The sequence below is a fragment of the Mytilus galloprovincialis genome, chromosome 4, assembly GCF_965363235.1.
Source record: "Mytilus galloprovincialis chromosome 4, xbMytGall1.hap1.1, whole genome shotgun sequence".
NCBI lineage: Eukaryota > Metazoa > Mollusca > Bivalvia > Mytilida > Mytilidae > Mytilus > Mytilus galloprovincialis.
The window spans coordinates 80,898,862-80,908,793 of NC_134841.1; the positions used below are offsets into that span (position 1 = coordinate 80,898,862).

The 9,932-nt window shown below is 33.7% G+C and overlaps 1 long non-coding RNA gene across 1 annotated transcript; it reads left to right on the forward strand.

Annotated features, from left to right (window-relative positions):
* The first annotated feature begins 1,425 nt into the window (after positions 1–1,425).
* Positions 1,426–6,600, forward strand: LOC143073095 (uncharacterized). The gene is made up of 3 exons (XR_012977392.1): positions 1,426–1,621; positions 2,800–3,069; positions 4,974–6,600. It is a non-coding gene; the product is annotated as an uncharacterized LOC143073095 (long non-coding RNA).
* Positions 6,601–9,932: the final 3,332 nt, after the last annotated feature.

Genomic DNA, 9,932 nt, shown 5'->3' on the forward strand with positions numbered 1-9,932 from the left:
ACTCTTGTATAGTCTGTTTGAGTTCTATATTAACCTTCAAAGACATTTTTGAATCATTTGACATTTCAAATTTGGTAGAGCTCTGCTTTTATATACCATTATTTTTTTATTAATATAAAAATTTCTCCACTACTATACAAAATCAGTACTGGATATTATAATTAAATTTTTAGGCCACTACTTATTAATCTATACTTTCACTTTATTCTTGATCAACCAGAAACTACAAATTCACTAGAAATCAGTTCAAGAGGCAATAAACAATTCAGATAGAGAGAATAAAGAGTGATGTGCTAGAATTGAATACGGCTATGGTTTGGGAAGAAACAAAAGACGTATTTAAAAAAGCAGATGTAGTATGATTGCCAATGACACAACTCTCCACAAATTACCAAATAACACAGAAATTAACAACTTTAATAGGTCACCGTACGGTCTTCAGCAATGAGTAAATTCCGTACCGCATAGGTAGCTAAAAATGCCCAGAATAACAAATGTAAAACAATTAAAACGAGAAAACTAAGTAACGGGCTGTTTTATGTACAAAATAATGAACGAAAAATTAAGTCAATCCAATAAAACTAATTATTAATTAGCTATTTGTTATTGGACTTCCAATGCATGATGACAACTGTCTATGCAATACAAAAGTGTCTACTAGGCAAACACAGAATAGCTCGGCCAATATTTTTCCATGATCTGGCCGAAAAAGGATCTCAGAAAGTCTCTAGTTTACGATCGAAAGTCATGATAAACATAAACTACTAGAAAAAGCATTTTCGAACAGACATCGGTTTGGGGAACGAGTCCGTAGATTAAGCTCATTTCTGGTCGACCTCATAACTATTTAAAATATTTAATCAGTTTAATGGGTGTTATTCAGTTTGCTGTTTACTTTCGCTTTTCATGTTTTTGTTAGGTATCTTATATTTTTTAACCTTCCAAAACTGCTGTCTTAATTTATTATCCAAATGAATTTCAAAGAACTTGTTGAGCACACACACACATTATTAGTCTATCAACCCCGTCATATTCTTTATGATCATATATCTCAGAGCTGGAACCTATATTTCAGTAGTTGTGTTTGTATGCAGTTTTCCGTACTAGATTTTCGTTATTGAATTTAGCATGAATGAAGCCGTCGGTTTTTTAAATTTTGTCACTTCATGACTGTTTTTAAAGCATACTATTCGGTAAGCGCTTTATTCATCGTTGAAGGTCGTACCATACGGTTATCTATAGGTTTTACACCTTTGTCCTTTGTTCTCTCGTTGACAGTTGCCAAATTGTGTCATACATTGTAAGACATTTTTTATGATATTCTGAAAGTCAATATCGTATTAAAGCTGCATAGACGAGATTTATTATGTGATATTTAGAATTAATGTCATTGTTTAAACCAGATTTCCTGTGATAAAAATATCCCGGAAGTGAAAGCTTATTACGATGAGTAAAATGTACATATTGGACAACTTTAAGGCAATAATTGTTTGTTTATAAAACTACTTTTGACAACATGGGAAATAAACTGGAAAAGTTACCAGAAAAAGAAGTTCAATTTCTGCGCATGCATACAAATTTTGACAAAACACGAATTAAAGAATCGTATAAAGAATATCTGGTAAGTAAGATAAATCTGTAATGGTAAAACGCTTTATAGATAAGGATAAGGATATCCCTTCGTTGGTATGTACTATGCGGTTTTATGTTTGGTTTCTTTTTGTTAAGTGTATTACATAGCTCTATGCGAAAGTTAAAGATTGAAAGTTGGTCGCTGTTGATTGTATTCATTATGGGGAGAGAAAAATTAACACGATAACACATCAATAATGGAAACTAAACAGAACATCAAGGAACAAAACTGTTCTCTGTTGTCATGCCGGTGTTTTTTTAAAGCTTAATAAACGGTATGAGTTTTGCTCATTGTTGAAGTCCATTGTAAATTTTAATTGTTTACATCCTCGTCCCTTGGTCGCTGGTGATAAGTGGAATTTTCAATCATACCATGCGATTAAAAGATTTTTTATTTTGTATATGAAGGTCATTTCAAATTTATTTTTGTTAACAGAACACACACATGGGTATATGAAACCGTCAAATTTAGTATAAAATGGCCCTTGAACTTTTTGATAAAAAATAAGTGAAGCTAAATTGTTGCTACTTTTGATTACAAGAAAAAAAGACGAAAACACACTGGCAATGCCATGCCAAAAAAAAAAAAACGAAAAAACAAAACCAGATATTAATACAGAACACATAAAAAAAAAAAAAAAACCCACATAAAAACACAAAGACTGAGAAACTCAAACCGCAACAAAAACTAGGGTGATCTCAGATGCAAATCCTGTTCTACATGTGGCACCCGTCGTATTGCTCATGGAAGTATAAAATCGGTTATTTTCGAGGAAATTTAAGACAACGTAAGAATTTTATAGATAGGAGGATAGCGAGGTTCACAGAGCTCTTCTCCTGTTCCAAAAACAAGTGCATTTTCTATAGATGTAACATTATTATTGTTTTATCTTGTAATCAATTATTAGCATTGGCACTTTGTCGGCTGTTACCATTGATTTTGTAAGAAAACTGTAATGCTTAGAGCCATGAAGAGGACACCTAAATGAAATGCTGCATGAACAGTTACTAACTGTAGTCAACCGCGATCGTTCATGGAATAGTCAGAATACACGGTACTATTTGAGTATATACTAAACAACTATCTCATAAATTTATTTGTACACCTGTTTTAGTATAATATCAAAATGGATAATTACTCGAAGAATATTGACTGTATACTTACAGAAAATATCACCGAAGGCCTTGATGAGTCTCAAGACATTCAAAGAATACTTGAGACAGTTCTTCGGGGATGAAGCTGACAGTTTTGCCCACCACTACTTCAGAGTTATTGACAAAGACAACAGTGGCAATATAAACTTTGCAGAGTTTTTACTGTATTTGAGCAATGAAAGTGATCCAAATATTTTCTGTAAAATCAGGTTGATGTTTGAACTATTCGATATAGACGGGGATGGCAGGATTGAAAAGAAGGAAATGGCAGAAATATTTAAGGTACTAAAATCTTATGTGATTATAAAATTATATTGATTCTATTTGTTGTCACTGGTTTTATAAATTTATCTAAATGAGCTGGTAGGTCTCTTTTACCCACGAAGGAAGTACCTCATTGTAAACGTTTATGATAAATGATCATAATAAGATAAAGAAATCGTTTTTTAATTCTTCTCTTATTTCTACAATGTGTAAAGTATAGTATTAAAACCCACGAAACAAAGTCAATTGCGATTACGATTTCTTTTAATAGTGTAATAACTTTAATTTTATTGGTGATTTTTATTGACATTGAGCGTTTTTATATTAAAAATAACATGAATCTACAAGTTATGAGACCGCCGAATATCAGTATTTATACTGACACATTTTGTCATCCATTTTTCCCCTTCGTCCAAACTACGTGTGTTAACGGAAAGCAATAGATAGAATGAAATTCAAAACAGTGTAGCTGTGGCCATTGATTGACACATTAAAATCATCCATTGACTGGGACAATTTAGGTGAACGTTTGTATGTAACGACCAATGCTCACTATGTACTTTTTAAAGACACTTAAACTATGGGGTCACCAAAGGTTCTCAACACCTAAATAAAGTAATTCGAAAAATTAATCAGAAATAACACGATATTTTGATTTATATCAATTATATAAATCAAAACACAAAGGTTATTCCTGATTAATTTTTCGAATTATTTTATAATTAAAGGCGTTAAGAAATCTTTGGTGACCCCACAGTTTAAATGTCTATCGTAGGTACGTCATGAACAGTGGTCGTTACAGACAAACGTTCACGTAAATTGTCCCAGTCAATGGATGATTTTAATGTGTCAATCAATGGCCACAGCTACACTGTTTTGAATTTCATTCTAATAGACCGCATTTGACAATGAATACTCAAGTAGCTTCATGTTCAAAACAAATGTGCGCTCTATGTGCTGTTCTTGTCTAATTTTTATTCGGAATGCGGAAAGCTCGAACCCAAAGCATTGAAATATAAGGATGTTTAAATACACTTATACTTCAGGAGCTATGAAACAAAAAGGAAGTGCTTAGACTTGAACATTCATTTTAATACAGATATGAAGGGATTGAGAAACATTCTCGTATTCAATACCGGACTTTAGTAACAAATCATACCGCCTCCTTTATTCCCTTATCATCGGCCAATTTCACGTCTCTAAAAACAACCATCATTAGTTCTGAAGAAATAAGTTACTTTACTCCTTCACTTGTAGGAGACGTGTTTCATGTTATACAAAACAAAAAGTAATATCACAAAAATACTGAACTCCGAGGAAAATCCAAAACGGATAGTTCCTAATCAAATGCCAAAATCAAAAGCTCAAACACATCAAACGAAATCAATGACCAAAAACTGTCACATTCCTAACTTGATACAGGTACTTTCCCAAGCAGAAATGTTGGATAAAACCTGGTATAATAGCTAGCTAAACCTCTCACATGTATGGTAGTTGCATAAAATTCCATTATACAAGTCAAACTTAGATCGAGTGTTATATACAATAACAAATAATGATTTGCATATAAAAATCATTTGACTTTAGAGATAAGCCTACATCATTCTTCAAACATGATTTGCACCTGTCCTAAGTCAGGAATCTGATGTACAGTAGTTGTCGTTTGTTTATGTAATTTATACGTGTTTCTCGTTTCTCGTTTTTTATATAGATTAGACCGTTGGTTTTCTTGATTGAATGGTTTTACACGTCAAGTTATTTTAGGGCCTTTTATAGCTTGTTGTTCGGTGTGAGCCAAGGCTCCGTGTTGAAGGCCGTACATTGACCTATAATGGTTTACTTTTATAAATTGTTATTTGGATGGAGACTTGTCTCATTGGCACTCATACTACATCTTCCTATATCTATTTTCTCTTTTCCAGATTGCATTAAAAATGACAGAAGAAGATAAAGAAGATGGGTTAGCTGCACATAAATTAACACAAAAATTATTTGAAGATTATGATAAAGGAAAAGAATTTCTTACACAAAATGAATTCACTGACATGTTCCTTGAAAACAGGATTCTCTTCAAGAACTTTCCTGTTTTAAGTAGTTCCTTGTTTACCGAAGTTAGTGTGGATCCTAATAAATGATTTAATAGTTATAATTAAAGTTAAACCTTTCCTGCTATACGTGTGGTAAATGTTTGTGTACATCAAATCATAAACATGTATACATTTTAGTTCACAAAAGGATTAAGGAAAGTGAAATTGAATTAAAAGTTTCGATTCGAGTTAGGATTAATATGATTATCGCTTGATATTAACACATGTTATTAATTAACATGCTTTATTCGTTTATAGTGTGTTAATTTACGTTTTTTTGATTGAGTTAAGCCTTCCGATTGATATTTTATCGTGTGTTTGTCTATGTTGTGATGTTATACCATTAAAACGTTTAATCCCGCTGCAAATGTTTGCACCTGTCATAAGTCAGGAATCTGATGTACAGTAGTTGTCGTTTGTTTATGTAATTTATACGTATTTCTCGTTTCTCGTTTTTTATATAGATTAGACCGTTGGTTTTCCCGTTTGAATGGTTTTACACGAGTAATGTATGGGCCCTTTATACCTTGTTGTTCGGTGTGTGCCAAGGCTCCATGTTGAAGACCGTACTTTGACCTATAATGGTTTACTTTTAAAAATTGTTATTTGGATTGAGAGTTGTCTCATTAACAATCATACCACATTTTCCTATATCTATCTATAACAATATATTACATATTCAGTCAGAGGAGCGCGGAAGTAGTCAAGTATTATTTTTTCCAGGGATTGATTTTCCAAATATAATGACACCCCCTCCCCCTCTATAAGGCTACTTTTTCTTTTTCTTTTTTACAACAGCAAAATAAGGGATACATTATCCATCTATTTTGGGGTTGTTTTTTTTTATTTGGGGGGGGGGGGGGGTCACAAGCGGTTGTTTAGTTTTACACTACACACAGAGAGGACATATTCTCATACTTTGATTTATATCTAAAAGTTTTTGAATTGTTAAATTTAAAGAAAATTTAAATCACAATGGTTAATTCTGTCTGGGATATTGAAAAAAACGCATTTAAAATTCCCCAAATATAATTGTTTAAAAATGATACGTCGAATACTAATTACATGTAAATATTTTAAGTTGAACGGAATGGCTATTTAGTTTTAATATCTTGAACATGTTAATTTCGAAATTTACACTTTTATTGACAAGCATATTTTTCATGTCGTGGTCTTTTATAGTCGCCTACACGGTATGGAGTTTCTTACTGTTGAATGCTGAACGGTTGGCTATTATATATTGCTTACATGCACTTCATTTGAACATTGGTAGAAAGGAGTTTCATTTGCAATCATACTACAACTCTTTATTTTTATAGTATACAAATCCTAAAGTTAAAGTGGCTTCTTGAATATTTAGATGTATGAAGAATTAGCTGTTTGTTTAATTGCTGTTGCTGGAAGTGGCAAATGTTCCATGTATATCATTTACGAGACCAATTAAACAATAACAAAGCAAGAATAGTTAGTATACTTGACTGTTATAGTGTTTGTTTTACATTAGAAAAAAATATTCAAAGTACTAAAATACTGATCATCGGATGACCGCAAGTTCTTGTGGATGGTCAAAAGCATGTCACAGAAAATAATCACATCTCTATACCTGAAACTGAGGTTAATGTACAGAGATATATTTTTTCTGAGACAAGTTCGTGCGTGGATGATGAATAAATGACAGGAAATTCAACCGCAACGCAATAACTATTATCTTGTAGTGATACAAATCAGTATACCTGGGACTATTATACTAATATAAAAAAAACGTTCTTGAGATATTCTTCCCCAATCTTTAACACAATGTGTCGGTACGTGTGCATGGATATTATCAATGATTTTTTTACTTTAATGTATATATATATATATATATATATCAAACGTCTGAATAATAGTCAACGATTTTTCCCACGTGGGAGCTGGATGGTTACAAGTAACGATACATGTACACAATAAAATAAATTATATAAACGCCTAAAAAGTGTACATAACAACACCAATGATATAAAAAGGAACTATAAATGTAATTATTTATAAATATTTCGGATAACAGATATCCTTCGTCAGTCAGATGCTGATGTTAAATGAATCATCTTTAAGTCTTCTTAGATTAAACTTTTACTAAATCTTGAAATTTATACAATAAAAAAGGCCGAACATCAGTTAAGACGCTTGCACCATTCTAAAAATTTGTTGAATATGACATAGGTTATATGACTAATTACATCAGAGAGTTCACATATATGCTTTAAATAAAAATAATAATGTGCGATGTGAACTAGCACAATTTTAAAGCTTTAACGGTGTCGATATTATGATGTTGCAAGAAAGATTGCGTCAATAAGAATTCCAAATAAACGGCACTGAACGGTCTAAATTTCTAAATATTTCAGATTTGACAACTGTAGTGTAGTTACATTAGAGTCTGCGATGTTTAAAACAAACGGCCGTTAAAATATAATAACAAATTTTGACTAAAGTAAAATAGTTGGACGTGGCTTGGTACTTATACATCCCTCAAAAAATTAAGCAATTTAAATTGTTATATTCAACAGATTTATTTTAGAGATGAGTAAGGTAAAGAAATAGAAACGGAGACTGTAATAATAAGTAATATAACCCAGATGTGAAGCACTGCATGGTGTCGAACTACATCTTTTCATTTATCCCATTTGGTGCCAAAGTTGTTAATTTTCTAATCCAAAATCTTTCCCGAGTAAGTCTATCCTCCCTAGACCAAGCAGAGTTGTGGTCAATGATAGTAATGGTCAGTCGATTGAGATCTGCCTTAGTGTGGCCAGGGGATCTCAAATGTCGACTAAGAGGGAGGTCTGGCTTGCATTGGTAGTCGCTACGATGACCGTTCATTCGTTTGTGAAACGGCTGTTCTGACTCGCCTACATACTGTTTACCACATTTACACTGTAGGAGATACACAACATTTGTAGTCTTGCAATTAACATTGCAAAATATGGTGTATTCTGTACCAGTGGAGTGACTGTTAAAAGTCTGGGTATCCAGTATTTGTTTGCAAGTCAGACATCGTTTGTTTCCACAACCCTTACAAGAGCCCACTGACGAAGAGCCTGCTTGAGAGGATAACTCAGCTCTCACCAGCAAGTCTTTAAGGCTTTTGGGCCTGCGGAAAGCCAGTACAGGTGGCTCGGGAAAGATCTTGGATAGTTTAGGATGTTTTTCGATATCTTTCCAACTTTCGCGGATAAGGTGAGACAAGTTGTCAAATTTTGGATTGTAAGTCAACACAAAAGGCACCCTCCTGTTGACCTTTTTGACTTTATATTGTAAAAGTTCATCTCGGCTGATGTTGCTAGCACGATATAAACCTTTATCAATGTCGTTCCTTTTGTAGCCTCTATGTTTTAGGTGACCGCGAAGTTCTTGTAGTCGTTTTTTGGCAACATCGTTGGTGGAGCAAATCCTTTTTATTCGTATGGCCTGGCTGTAGGGAATGCGCTTGGTGCAATGTTTAGGGTGACAACTTGAAGGAGACAGATATTGATGTTTGTCTGTGGGCTTGCAATACAGATCTGTAAATATGTTTCCATCCCTCACTTGCGTTGTAGTGTCAAGAAATGTGATCTTAGAGTCAGAGATTTCATATGTGAATTTTATTGAGGGATGGGCATCGTTGGCATGTTGAATAAACAAATCTAGTGCTTGTTCAGTATTATCCCACTTCATGTCAATATCGTCAATAAATCGGAACCAAGAGAGGGGTTGATAAAGATAAGAATTGAGAATTCTCTGTTCTAATTTCCCCATAAAAATATTGGCATAAGACGGGGCCATCTTTGTTCCCATTGCTGTTCCATTAACTTGGAGAAAGTGTTCACCATTGAATGTGAAGTTATTGCATTTTAAAACCAAAGTTAGAAGCTGGATGAGACATTCAGTTGGTGGATGTAAGGTGTTACGAGAGTTCCAGACTTCCCTACAGGCTTCAATACCATCATCATGGGGGATATTAGTATAGAGGGAGGTAACATCAAGCGAGACAAGGATCGTTTCAGGTGGGAGAGGGTTCAAAGATTCCATTTTTTTAAGATAATGTGTTGTGTCTTGTATATATGATGGTAAATTTTCTACGTGTGGTCGGAGATGAAAGTCAATAAATTCTGATATTTTCTCTGTAGGGTGGTCATTGGCTGAAACAATTGGTCTACCTGGATTATTGACTTTATGTATTTTGGGCAGAAGATAGATCTAAAACCGGAAAAATCAAAGCCGGGGCATTTCTATCTTCTGCCCAAAATACATAAAGTCAATAATCCAGGTAGACCAATTGTTTCCGCCAATGACCACCCTACAGAGAAAATATCAGAATTTATTGACTTTCATCTCCGACCACACGTAGAAAATTTACCATCATATATACAAGACACAACACATTATCTTAAAAAAATGGAATCTTTGAACCCTCTCCCACCTGAAACGATCCTTGTCTCGCTTGATGTTACCTCCCTCTATACTAATATCCCCCATGATGATGGTATTGAAGCCTGTAGGGAAGTCTGGAACTCTCGTAACACCTTACATCCACCAACTGAATGTCTCATCCAGCTTCTAACTTTGGTTTTAAAATGCAATAACTTCACATTCAATGGTGAACACTTTCTCCAAGTTAATGGAACAGCAATGGGAACAAAGATGGCCCCGTCTTATGCCAATATTTTTATGGGGAAATTAGAACAGAGAATTCTCAATTCTTATCTTTATCAACCCCTCTCTTGGTTCCGATTTATTGACGATATTGACATGAAGTGGGATAATACTGAACAA